This window comes from Typopeltis vanoorti, chromosome 24 (assembly GCF_054136105.1).
Source record: "Typopeltis vanoorti isolate ZY-2024b chromosome 24, IOZ_Tvanoo_1.0, whole genome shotgun sequence".
NCBI lineage: Eukaryota > Metazoa > Arthropoda > Arachnida > Uropygi > Thelyphonidae > Typopeltis > Typopeltis vanoorti.
Genome location: NC_143572.1, coordinates 83691289 through 83704473, shown reverse-complemented (window position 1 = coordinate 83704473; position 13185 = coordinate 83691289). Strand labels below are relative to the sequence as shown.

General features: G+C 34.8%; 1 protein-coding gene across 1 annotated transcript in view; it reads right to left on the bottom strand.

Moving 5' to 3' along the window:
• Positions 1 to 11760, bottom strand: part of LOC150093495 (uncharacterized) — a 53129-nt gene extending 41369 nt beyond the window's left edge. Inside the window, exon 1 of the mRNA XM_090414022.1 lies at positions 11695 to 11760. The gene's annotated coding sequence lies outside the window, so the exon portion shown is untranslated. The remainder of the gene's footprint in view (positions 1 to 11694) is intronic.
• Between the last annotated feature and the right edge of the window lie 1425 nt (positions 11761 to 13185).

Here is a 13185-nt window from a genome sequence, read left to right as displayed (position 1 = left end):
ACTAGACAGAGTCAGAAGCTGTGCAATTTGGGAAACCCTCAACACTCAACCGCTGCTTCTCAAAGTTGAGCGATCACAGTTACATTGGTACGGGCACCTGGTCAGAATGCCACAAGAGAGGGTCCCTCACCAGGCCCCTCTTTGCCAAGCCAGAGGGTGGGAGGCCACCTGGAAGGCCAAGGACTCGCTGGATAGATTATATCCAAAACCTTGGGTGGACATGTTTGGGAATCCCAACAGAACATCTGAGCTTGGTGGCAGAGGATTGTGACCATTGGAAGTTCCTCTTATAGTTGTTGCCACCTCAACCCAATTAGGAAAGGTGGGCCTTGAAGATGTATGTATGTATGTACATTATCTTAAATAATTACCTTGAATTATGTTCTTCGAGAACAAATAAAATGTATTGTCGACTAGACAAAATTAGCACATAAAAATAAAAAAGACTTAGTTTTTCAAGGCAATGCAATATTCAAGAGAATAAAGTATGCAAGGATCTCTTATTTTGTGCTGGCATTAAAAACTGTATAATAAAAGGAATGAACAAAAATAATTTCTATATTTTTTGTCTATTCCATATAAGTAAAAGTCCAGTTACCCAGCACGGAACAAAGTATTGTGCTTCTTATTATTGGCAAATGAGATGCAGCGATAATCTCGAATTCTCTTCAGCTTGAAGGTTTATTGCAAGTTTAAATAAACATGGCATTCACACTGCACTTCTTATACCTGCTCTTTCAAGAGAGTACGCATTGTATCCAGATTTTGCTGGATGTATATAAATAGACGTTCTGGCCTGTTGGGAGGTTGTCATTAAATATAAATAAAATAAAAAAATACAAGTAGTTCTCACATTACGAATTCCAGCTTATCGAATTTTTATCTTTACGTGTTTTTTGGATTAGAATTTTTATTTTAAATTGTGTGAGGTGAAGGCACTTAGGGGCGTGTATGGGCAATTATGCAGTATATAATGATGTAGCTCTCTAAATCCTACCCACACCTCATTGTCATGGAGAGGTGAATGGGAGATGTAGGTGAAGTATGTCGGAAGCTTGGTCTTCCAGAAGGGCCACCCTAGGCATGAAGGCTATATCAATACTCCCGGCTAAGGTGGGAGGTGTCTGATGATTGGGCTAGCAACTCTCATTGGATGTAAAACAATATCATTCGAACCAAGATAAATATGAATTGGATGAGAAAATTGGATATTGATTGGAAACAGAAAAGGAAAAGAATACGATACGGAATAATAAAACTAGCAACAATGAATGTAAGAGCAATTAATGGAAAAGAGGAAAAACTAATTCAAAAAATAACCATAAGAAACATTGAAATATGCAGCATAACAGAAACAAACAAACAAAAAAGGAAATGGAATAATGAACTTATAAGGCTATATATTTATGTACAGCAGAGTAAAAAAAAAATAGAGCTGAAGCTGGAGTAGGAATACATAATTAAAGAGTTAATATTAATAGTCAGGATAAAAACAGATAGAGCTAAATATAATTACAATATTTGCTCCAGAAGAGGGTAGAAAATAAAAAATAACAATCTTATTATGAGGATCAACAACAAATAGTACAAGAAATAAAACCAAATGAATAATTAATTATAATGAGACACTTAAAAATAAGAATAGGAAAAATACCAATACATGGAATTGTGCAAAGATTTAATGAAGAATTAATAATCCAGGAAAACTGATACAATTCTGTGCAAATAAAAGTTAAAAAATAAACAATACATTTTATCAGCATAAAATAACATTCTAAAACACAAGGATAGAAATCAATAATAGATTATATTATATGCAATAAAGTAATACACCCATCAGAAATAGAACACGTCAGAGTGTTAACATCACAAGAAACTGGAAGTGAACATAACGTGTTAATATGTAAACTAAGACTTCACAAGAAATGGGTGAAAATAAAATTTAAAGAAAATCAGCACAAACAGTATACTAGAACAGATTAAGACAAACGTTCTAAGCAGTGAACAACATGTAGAAGATAATTGGAAGATTTTTAATACAAATTTAAGTTAAATAGCAACAGAAGCATTAAGGGTAAAAAAATAAATAAAAATAAGAAAATTAAAGAATATGGCCTCCATGGTTTAAGGAAGAAAAAAAAAATCTATAAATGAAAACAACAGATAATTGGAACAAATAAAAGGAAATAAGTAATAAAGTTAATCAGAAGAAAACAAAGTAAAAATCAATTTTGGGAACCATATACAAAAGAATTTGAATATGATTTTTATGGTATACAGAAACAAATGTGGAGATTTATAAATACAAAAAGAAAGAAGCAGCAGAATATATCCCAATATTAAAAGTAGAATTAGAAGAATACCTTTATAAAATAATAGCTGAAATAAAAGTAGAACTAGGTATAGAAACAAACCAAGAAGAAATGAATACAACAAATGTAAAAAATTGAAAAAACATTAAATTGAAAATGCAATTAAAAAACTGAAGAGTAGGAAATCACCAGATCTAGATAATATCAATAATGAATTATTTGATTGATTTGAATGAATGAGTTTAGATATACTATACAATCAAATAATAAAAACAAAAGATTCCTGTAGAATGGAAAAAAAAAAAGTATAATAATACCCATATTTAAGAAAGGATATTTAAAAAAAAAAAATAATTAAAATAAAAAATTTATCTCCTCTTCTGCTAATGGTAGGTTGAGTTCCTCAGAGATGAATCTTTGCCATTTCTTTGCTGCTGTCTTTTTATGAAGACCTATTATGGAGTTCAAATGGGCGCTTTCTTTAATGTTGTCAATCAATTGCTTTTTGGTCTTCCTTTGCAGGAGTTCCTTCTACCATTTAATAATTTGTTTGATAGTCTCTCTGGTTCATTCTTGTAACATGTCCAAACCAGCTTAATGGCCAGCTGGCTCTTTTTAGAGTTTAATTTTCACTTGGTTAGACTAATAAGTTTAGTTTAATCCTTTATACAAGTGTGAGCAAACAAAGTTTGCGCCTGAAAGTATCTTCAGGAATGGGGTAAGATAGTGCAACACCAGGGTGTTGCATATACCTGTTGCAAAATAACCCTGGTGTTGCACTACCTTACCCCAGTCCTGAAGATACTTTCAGGTGCAAACTTTGTTTGCTCACACTTGGATAAAGGATTAAACTAAACTTATTAGTCTAACCAAGTGAAAAATAAACTCTCAACATCTTTCTCTGAATCCGGAGTAATTTAATAATAAGGTGCACACCCTTTGGCAACTCCTATAGGTTAGAATGACCGCTCTTTGCTTCTGCCTTTGTATCTCCACTACTGGGCCTGGTTCCCACTGACGAGACCTCAATAAAGGTCGAAACCGGTATGGGTAGTGGCCTTTGCCTTAATGCATAGCATTACACATATCTGCAAGGAGATGTGCTTTGCATTATGGGAGATACTAAGATAGGAGTGATGAGAGCTTTCTCCACCTTTGCAACGAGTTGCCTGGTGTTGCACTACCTTACCCCAGTCCTGAAGATACTTTCAGGTGCAAACTTTGTTTGCTCACACTTGGATAAAGGATTAAACTAAACTTATGGCTCTTTTTAGTGCAGTAGTTATTGTTTTTAAAGTTAAGTTTTTCTCTGACTTTTCATTTTTTTTTCTGTCCAGTTTGTTCTATTGATTTTTCTTAGAAATTTCATTTCAAAAGCATGGAGTTTATCCATTGCTTTTTTACTAAGATCCAGCATTCTGAGCCATACAGTACTGTGACAATTATCATTGTTTTATACATCTTTAATTTCAGTTCTTTGCTTAATCGTTTATTGTTCCTATTTTTTAGTGTGCCCATTGTTATCCATAAATTAATACACAGAATTCTGGACAGACAAATGTTTAAAAAAGACAATTGGCAAATAATTAACAAAAATGAAAAGGAAATAACTAAAGAAGAATTAGAAATCAGCCTAAAAGAAAGAAGAAACTGAAAATCGCCTGGAGGAGATAAGCTAGGTTCAGAACTATATAAATACGCAGGAACAAGATTCAAAGAAAGACTCTTACTATTTTTAAATAAAATTTATTCAACTGGTATCCTCCCAATTGAATGGAAAAAAGCAATTGTGATTCCTATCTTTACAAAAGTAATTGAGATGACCCTAAGAACTATAGAGGTATCAGTATACTAAATTCCTGTTACAAAATATATAGCAGAATCTTAAATAGCAAACTAATGAAATATTCCGAAAACTTTATTTTAGAAGTACAGAATAGATTTAGAAAAGGAAAATCATGTATAGACCCGGCCTTTTGCCTAAAATTAATAATAGAGAAAAGAGAATACAATTTAGAAACACATATTGTATTTATTAACTTTGAAAAAGCATTTGACAAAGTTAAAAGAAACATTATGTAACATATTAAAAGAAAGACAAATACCAAATAATATCCTAAAAGCTATCACAAGTATATATGAAAATAATCAAATACAAATAACATTAAATCATGAGCTATCATATACAAGAGAAATAAACCAAGGGGTCCCAAAGGGATGTCCCATCTCAGCAACTCTTTTTAATATCTACTTAAATGAAATAAAATAAAATGGAAAAAAAATTTACATCAAGGAATTAAACTTTCACCTAGAGTTAACTTAAACACTCTCCTCTTTGCAGACGACCAAATAATAATTACAAATTCTGAAGATAACTTACAGAAAGCTATTTTAAATCTAAATGAGATACCAAAGATTATGGTATGATAATATCAACGGAAAAATCAAAAACCATGGCCTTTAAAGGAAAAGACCCAGCAAGAACTAAAATAGTATTAGATAACAAGATTTTAGAACAGGTGAATTCATTTAACTACCTAGGATGTATGATCACTTATGAAAATGAAAAGGATATAAACATAAAAATTGCAAAATATTTAAAAATAACAGGAGTAATTAACTCTATATTTAAACCAAACCTAGTTCAAAAACAAACCAGGCTAAAAGTATACAATACATTAGCCCTACCAGTCTTAATGTATGGAAGCGAAATCTGCACAATAAAACAAAAAGACAAACAAAGATTAACAACAGCAGAAATGAAGTTTATGAGAAAAACTGCAAAGTATACCCTATTTGATCACAAAAGAAACGAAGATATTATGAAAGAATTAAACCAAGAACCAGTAATTGAAAAAATTAAAAAATATAAACATAGATGGATGGAACACGTACAAAGAATGAAAACAGAAAGATTACCAAAACAAGCCTTAAAGTACAAGCCATTAGGAAAAAGAAAACCAGGACGTCCTCTTAAACGATGACTTCTAAGGCAGAAGAGGCCATGCTAGGCCTAAATCCTTGATATGCATGATGATTGTTAACCGTCCATTATTGATTCAGTGTTTTATGGTTTCTAAACAGTCTAGATCTTCAGTGATCACTGATCCTAGATAACTGAACTACTGTACTTGTTCTGTATTATTGTTTCCTATTTTCATTTGAATTTCTTCCCTTTTTCTTCTTATTACCATTAGTTTTGTTTTAGTAAAATTGATTTTCATATCATATTTGTTACTTGTTTGAATGTAGCTTGGTCAGGATATTTTCTAATTTTTCTTGGCTGTGTAATGATAACTATATCATCAGCATACTTTAAATGTATTATATTTCTTCCATTTACTATTATACCTTCACATATATGTAGTTCATCTGCTAATTCTTTTAGGTACAGGTTGAATAAATATGGTGACAATGGACAGCCATGCATAACTCCATTTTAAATTGCAATTTTCTCTGTTTCTATGTTTTTCTATATCACTATTGTTTGTGTTTCCGAATAGTATTTCTTGATACAATTTAATAGGTATTTGTTAAACCCTCTGTTTTTAGAAATTTAATAAGTTAGCTTCTGTTTATTGAGTCAAAAGATTGTTTGAAGTTGATAAAACAGCAGTAGTTTTTATTTTTGTCTAGCATAAGATCCGATAATCTGTTTAATGTGAAAATTGCATCAATTGTGCTTCTGCTATTTCTAAATTCCATTTACTCTTCTTAAATCTGTTCTTTATGGGAATGTTTAACTCTGTTTTAAAGAATGCTGATGAATATTTTATAGCAGTGGCTTAAAAGGATAAATCTATAATTAGTGGAGGATCTGACCTCTCCATTTTTTGTGGATGGGTATGATCTGGCCTGTTCTCCATTCTGTTGGTAAATTTCCTTTCTTTAGTATGTAGTCCAACAGTTTCCTGAGGTTATTTATTATGCTTTCTCCCCCTTCTTCTAGAAGTTCATTTTGAATGTTGTCTATGGCTGGTACTTTATCATTTTTCATTTGTTTGATTGCTTTATGTATTTCTTCATTTAGGATGTCCATTGTCTCAGAAGTTTCTTCACTGTTGAAGGCACCTTGATCAATGTTTTCTTCAGCTGCAAATGTTTCTTTAAAATGATTAGTCAATATTTCTTTTATTGCTTCAATGATGCTTGTAGTAGTTCCATCTTGTTGCAATATTGACACTGGGTTGGGTGAGTATGTTCTGCTTATCTCTTTAACTATCTCAAATGTCTTGGGTCATGTTTCACACAATCCTCCTTTTTCCTCTAAGTATGTTATGATTTTTTGCTAATCTACAGTTTTTGTTGACTTCTTTTTCAATTTTTGTATAATACTTGTACTATTTTTCTCATTATCTTCTTTTAAGAGGTTAGTTTTGGATATTCTTATTCTCTCGCATAACTCCAAAATCTTTCGTGTAAGCCAACCTTTATTCACTCTTCCCTGGTAGCACAGGTGTTTGTTGCTATTTCTTTATCTTTTTTCCAATACTCCAAGCCTATATCTAAAGCAAGACTATTTAATTTTTCTTTCAATGATCAGTGAAAGTTAGATCTGGTACAGCTATCACTTAGTTTTGATAAGTCTATCTTCTTTTGTTTTTGGTGGTTTATTCTCTTTCTTTCACAAATATTGTGAAAGAATATTTGTTATCAGCAATGGTAAGTTGTATACCACGAGTGAAGAAGAGGGCGCAATTTGGAGTAAAGTGGATGACAAACAATATTAAACAGGAATTGCATGCGAAAAAGAGGCTATGGAAGAGATATAAGGAGACAGGTGAAGAGATGCATGAGGAATATAAGACACAGGCCAGAAGAGTGACTCGTGTGGTAAGGAAAGCGAAACTGGAATATGAGAGGAGATTGGCCCTAAGATCCAAAGAAAATCCTAGGGAATTTTTTAGCTATGTGGCCAGTAGGAGGAGAAATGACTGTCGAAGAATGATATTGTGGGATAAAAATGGGAATAGAGTGACTGATGCAGAGGACATAGTGGAATTGTTCAATGAACACTTTATTGGAGTATTTCATCCTAGAGGAGTCAGTTTTAATGCTAGAGGGATAGGACTGGTACGAGGTCTGGAGGTACAGGAGGAGAGTGTGTTTCAGATACTGAGTACTCTGGATGTCAGTAATGCTGTGGGACTGGATGGTATTTCGCCACGAGTTTTGAGAGAATGTGCTAGGGAATTGACAATACCTTTAACGTGGCTTTTCAATGAAAGTCTGGCTTTGGCAAAGGTGGCCAGGGAATGGAAGGAAGGTAAGATAGTGCCATTGCATAAGGGTGGTAATAGACTGGAAGTGTCTAATTATAGGCCAGTCTGTGTGTCATCAGTAGTTGTTAAGATCTTGGAGAAAGTAGTGAGGGACCGTGTACAGCATTGGGCAGATGAGGGTAATGTTATCTGTGAGAATCAACATGGATTTGTGAAAGGACGCTCTTGTTTTAGCAATATGCTAGCCTTTTATAATAAAGTTACAAGAGCATTAGATGAGGGAAAGGCATATACTGCAATTTTCTTAGACTTGGCGAAGGCATTTGACAGGGTGCCACATGATAAGCTGATATTTAAGTTGCAGCACATGGGTCTGGATGTCAGATTGGTCAACTGGATTCAGGATTGGCTGTCTGATAGGTATCAGAGAGTTGTGTATGGTGGAGCAGTTTCCAGGAAGCAGAGGGTTACAAGTGGGGTCCCACAGGGCTCAGTACTAGGACCTATATTGTTTAACCTTTATATCAATGACATAGCCAGTGGATTGCAGGGGGATATTCAGTTGTTTGCGGATGATGCGAAGCTTGGAAGGATTATTAGTAATAGTGCAGATGTGGTAGCCCTGCAAGAGGATTTAAATAAGCTAGATAGATGGGCAAATGAATGGGGGTGTCAGTTTAATGCAGCAAAATGTAAGGTCTTGAGGTTTGGGAAACATCGATGGGATGCTGCATACTCTATGGGAGGAGTTATACTGGAGGAAGTAGGGGAGACAAGAGATCTGGGGTTGATGATTGATAGAAACCTGAAGTTTAGGGGACATATTGCAAAGGTGGTGAAGGTAACACAGAGGATTGCTGCTATTATGAGAAGGACACTGACCTGCAGAGATAAGAGGGTTATCATTCCGTTGTATAAGTCTCTGATCAGACCACACTTGGACTATTGTTCTCAGATTTGGTCCCCAGGATTTGAAGGGGATAAATTAACTGTGGAAAGGATACAAAGACGGATGACAAAGATGGTTTCAGGACTGTACAAGGATAGTTATGAGGATCGGCTGAGAGAATGTGGACTGCAGAGTTTGGTGGATAGAAGAAGGAGAGGTGATATGATTGTGACTTTTAAACTGTCGAGAGGTGGTTACAGGGTTGACACTGGGGAGTTCTTTCGCTTGGTTGATCAGCGGGAAGGAGTGATGACAAGAGGCCATCCCTGGAAGTTACGAAAGGAAACTGTGAGCAAGAGGGTAAGGAGTGATTTCTTTGTGTGGAGGGTGGTTGAGTCGTGGAATGCATTGCCTGATGGAGTGGTGGGAGCGAGAACGGTCAGTGGGTTTAAGGAGTGGTATGATAAACTTTGTGTTTCTCAGGGGGGGGACCTCCCCTCGATGAGTCTTGACAGACTTTATGTCTTAGAAAGGACCTCCCTCGATGAGTCTTTTGACTCCTTGGAGGCCTCAATAATAATAATAATAATAATAATTTTGCAACTGACTTTTAGTTTGGCTGATAATAGTTGATAGCCTGTATCCATGTCAATAATTTTTTTTATGTTTTGATATTTTAGAAGGAACATTTCCATTTCTTATTATTGATTATATAGTCTATATAGTTTCTGATTTCATGCTCTATTTTTATGAATATTCCTCTTTCTTTTGCTTTGGATCTTAGAGAAATGCCTCTGGAGGAAATTTTTCTTACCTCAGCTATTGAGTTTAGGAACCATTTTTTTAATGATTAGTTCTACACCTTCTCTGTGATTGTTATCTTTCCTTCCTGAGTAAAATAAGGTTGCATTTTTTCCTCGGTCCAGTGGGTCTCTGCAACTCCAACTATTTCACATTTGAACAGTTCTAGTTCTCTCTCAATCAGTTTTAATTTGCCAGGTTTGTACAATGTTCTGATGTTGATGGTTGAAATATTATGCTGTTTGCATTTCACATACCTGTCTTCTTACCTACTCCATGTGGACTTCAGTTCAGTGTACCTGCTCTCCCTAACACAGTAGCACTATTTCTGCTTCTATTTGCTGGACAATTCATCTTTAAAGATTTTAGGCAATTAATGCAGCTGGATTGCCATTTTTCTGCTGCATATCTGTTGGTCTGCAGGCCAAACAGGTATGCAGAAAATCATAGATAGATAAATTAATGAAATACTTTGCTAAAATTACTAACATAAATTCTAAATAATAAAATAACAAAGGAAATTAATCTACTAGATGAACAACAAGGATTTAGAGAAGATAGATCATGTACAGATGCAATATTTAGAAAATCGACAACTGATAGAGAAAACAATAGAATATTATACAAAATTATTAGTTTGCTTTATAGACCTGGAAGAGCATTTCACAGAATATTAATTCAAGATGAAATAGATATCTTGCAGAGAAGAGAAGTATCAGAAAACATAACACAAATAATTAAAGAAATATATGATAACAATAGTTGTATAATAAAAACACATGGAAAAACAAGTAAAGAAATACAAATTAATAACGGCATTAGACAAGGAGACTCCTTAAGGACAAACATTATTCAATATAATAATGGATGGAAAAACACAAAACGTTAAAATAAAAATATAATAATAAGAACTATATGTTATGCAGACGATGTAATATTAATTGCAGAAAACGAAATCCAGTTAAAAATATTACTACTTGCATTTAATAAAACAGCAAAATTATACAATATGAAGATATCAAAAACCAAAACAAAAGGTATGACAATATCACAAGAACCACAAAAATGTAAATTAGAATTGGAAGGTACTATTATAAAACAAATAATACATTACAAGTATTTAGGTATACAACTGAACTGGGAAGGAAGGCCACATCCAGAAGTCAGAGAACAAGATGAAAAAGTTGCAAGAATATCAAGATGCTTGAAAAAGAATTTATAAAGCAGTAATCACGCCTATTATGACATATAATGCAGAAACAAGACCAGACACTACGAAAACAAGACAAATGTTAAACACTGGTAAAATGAATATATTAAGAAAAATAGTAAACAAAACTATACTAGATAAAATAAAAAAATACAGACATAAGAAAACAATATCAAATACAAGCAATAAACAATTGACTTTCAACATTATTATTATTATTTGTCACCTCCACGGAGTCCAAAGACTCATCGAGGGAAGAATAAAACGGATTGAACATGTACGGTGAAGAAAGAATAATAAAGCAAGACTACATTTGGAAACCAAAGAAAAACAGAAAGTCCTAGAAACAGTTACCATAAAAGAAGATGAAATCTTGGTCGCAACAGGTATTATACCTAATGCGTGAAGAAGATAATGATGTAATGAACGAACCTAAGTCACTCAAGATCCTTGGGGACGCGAGTGTGTTATTCATACTTTCCTTCAATTACACCTGATTTTTTATTTTGTTCTATTTTTAACTACAACAATTTCATTCTTCCAACAATGTCAAAAAGAAGCAACAGCGCAAAACCAGAAAATGGCCAAAAAGAAACAAAGAAAAGCAGATAAGAGAAAAAATGCGAAATAATCACTAGTCATCAAGCGGGTAGCACCGTTTCTAGTTTGCACCATTTTAAAGAATAAAGCAAAATATTTGAAAGAGTAAAAAAATGCTAAATCTATAACGTCTACATGGTTGCATAATAAAGAAACAGTTAGCATAATTGCGTATAAGGAAAATTAACTCCTTGAATCTGCACTTGAATAGCGAGCCGTTATTCTCCCCCTCTCTCTCTCTCTGGCAGGACTGTGTCACCTAGACTTTCTTGTTAATGACATGGCCGTTCGGAAGGAGAGTCCGATTTTATAAATGGAATAATTCAAAATGTGCTAATGACTCGGAATTTTCTTTGGTTGCTATCACAACTAGAAGTTAAGAAAGTGCATGATATGCAAATTTTGAAAATTTAATACGATTTCGTAGCTGCACTGGTGTCAGGGCTGAGTGGCACATTTGTCTGAGACCGCTGTTCAGCAGAGGAATGCATACCGCTTTAGACAAAGGATTTGACCCTTGTGAGCTTGATTGATCGGTAAATTTTCGTGTAATACATTGACAGATCAGCTTTCTGTCTTCTGATAATTTTTTTGTACTGACGTTCACGCAGTTTTGCGCAGTAAAAATTATGCTTTTAGTTATAATTAGAGTTTACCAACCTTATAAAATCTTGTTATAATCGGCTAGTTCCTCGCATACTTTGCGGCGTATCGCCATTTCATAAGATTAGCACCCGCGATGTACGTAGATCAGAAGGTTATGGCAGTTCTCTGGTTTGTAGATCTGCTATGCGACACCTATCGGAGTTAATTCAATCGGTTGAAGAATAGCAATATTATTATTATTATTATTATTATTATTACCACCGGCTACTCCAGGAGTCCTTAGACTCATCGAGGGAGGCCCTAAACATCATGTTCACACAGCTGTTCAACATTCTCACACTATCTATCATACCTTGCCTTGAACTCGCTCACTGTCATAGCACCCACAACAGACTCTGGCAACTTATTCCACTCATTTACCACTCTAAAAGCAAAGAACCCAGCTCTAACACCCCTGCTAAGCACGCTCTTGCCCAGCTTCTATGGGTGTCCCCTAATTCTCCCACCACCAGTCCTGATCTCAAAAATATCATCTGAATTAATCCTATAGAATCCTTTTAGCAATTTGAATGTCTCAATCATATCTCCCCTTTTCCGCCTATCAACTAGTTTCTGCAACCCACAAATCTTCAACCTGTTCTCATATGGTTCATTCCATAGACCTGCTATCATCTTAGTCACTCGCCTCTGGATCTTCTCAACCTCCTTCCCATCAAGAAGGATCCGAGGTGACCAAATTTGGGCACAGTAGTCGAGATGAGGTCTTATCAGAGCTCGGTACAGAGGTACAATAACTTGTTTTTCTCTGCTCGTCAAGGTATTTTTCAACAACCAAGTGAGTTGATGAGCTGATTTAGCTACTTTCGCAATATGCCCCCTAAACTTCATCTCCCTATCCACCAACACTCCCAAGTCCCTGGCCTCATCAATCTCCTAGAGTACAGTTCCACCAATGTGGTATACTGCTGCTAATCATTTCACTCCGAAATGCATAACCTTACATTTTGTCACATTAAATTGACATCCATTCTCCTTAGTCCAGAACTCCAATCTATCTAAGTCATCTTGCAAGACTTTGACATCTTCTGCATTCACTATCGCCCTACCCAACTTTGCATCATCAGCAAACAAATGAACTGTCCCACTTAGACCCTTCCCTATATCGTTAATGAACAGATTAAACAGCAGTGGTCCAAGAACAGAACCCTGTGGCACACCACTAGTCACAGGCCGTTTTTTGGACTCTACTCCTGAATAAACTACTCTTTGATATCTCTCCATCAACCACCCAGCTATCCATCTCACCAACCCTATATCCATTCCCATATGTTGTAGTTTACGGATTAGAATTCCATGTGGTATCCTGTCAAACGCCTTTGCCAGGTCCAGCAGTATCACTGTAAACCCATTTCCCTTATCCAGTTCAGCCGTCACCTTGTTATAAAACTTGAGCAAGTTACTGAGGCATGATCTACCCCTCACAAAGCTATGCTGTCCTCTGTACAGTATCTCATTTTCATCAATCCATTCCTGTATTTTTCCCTT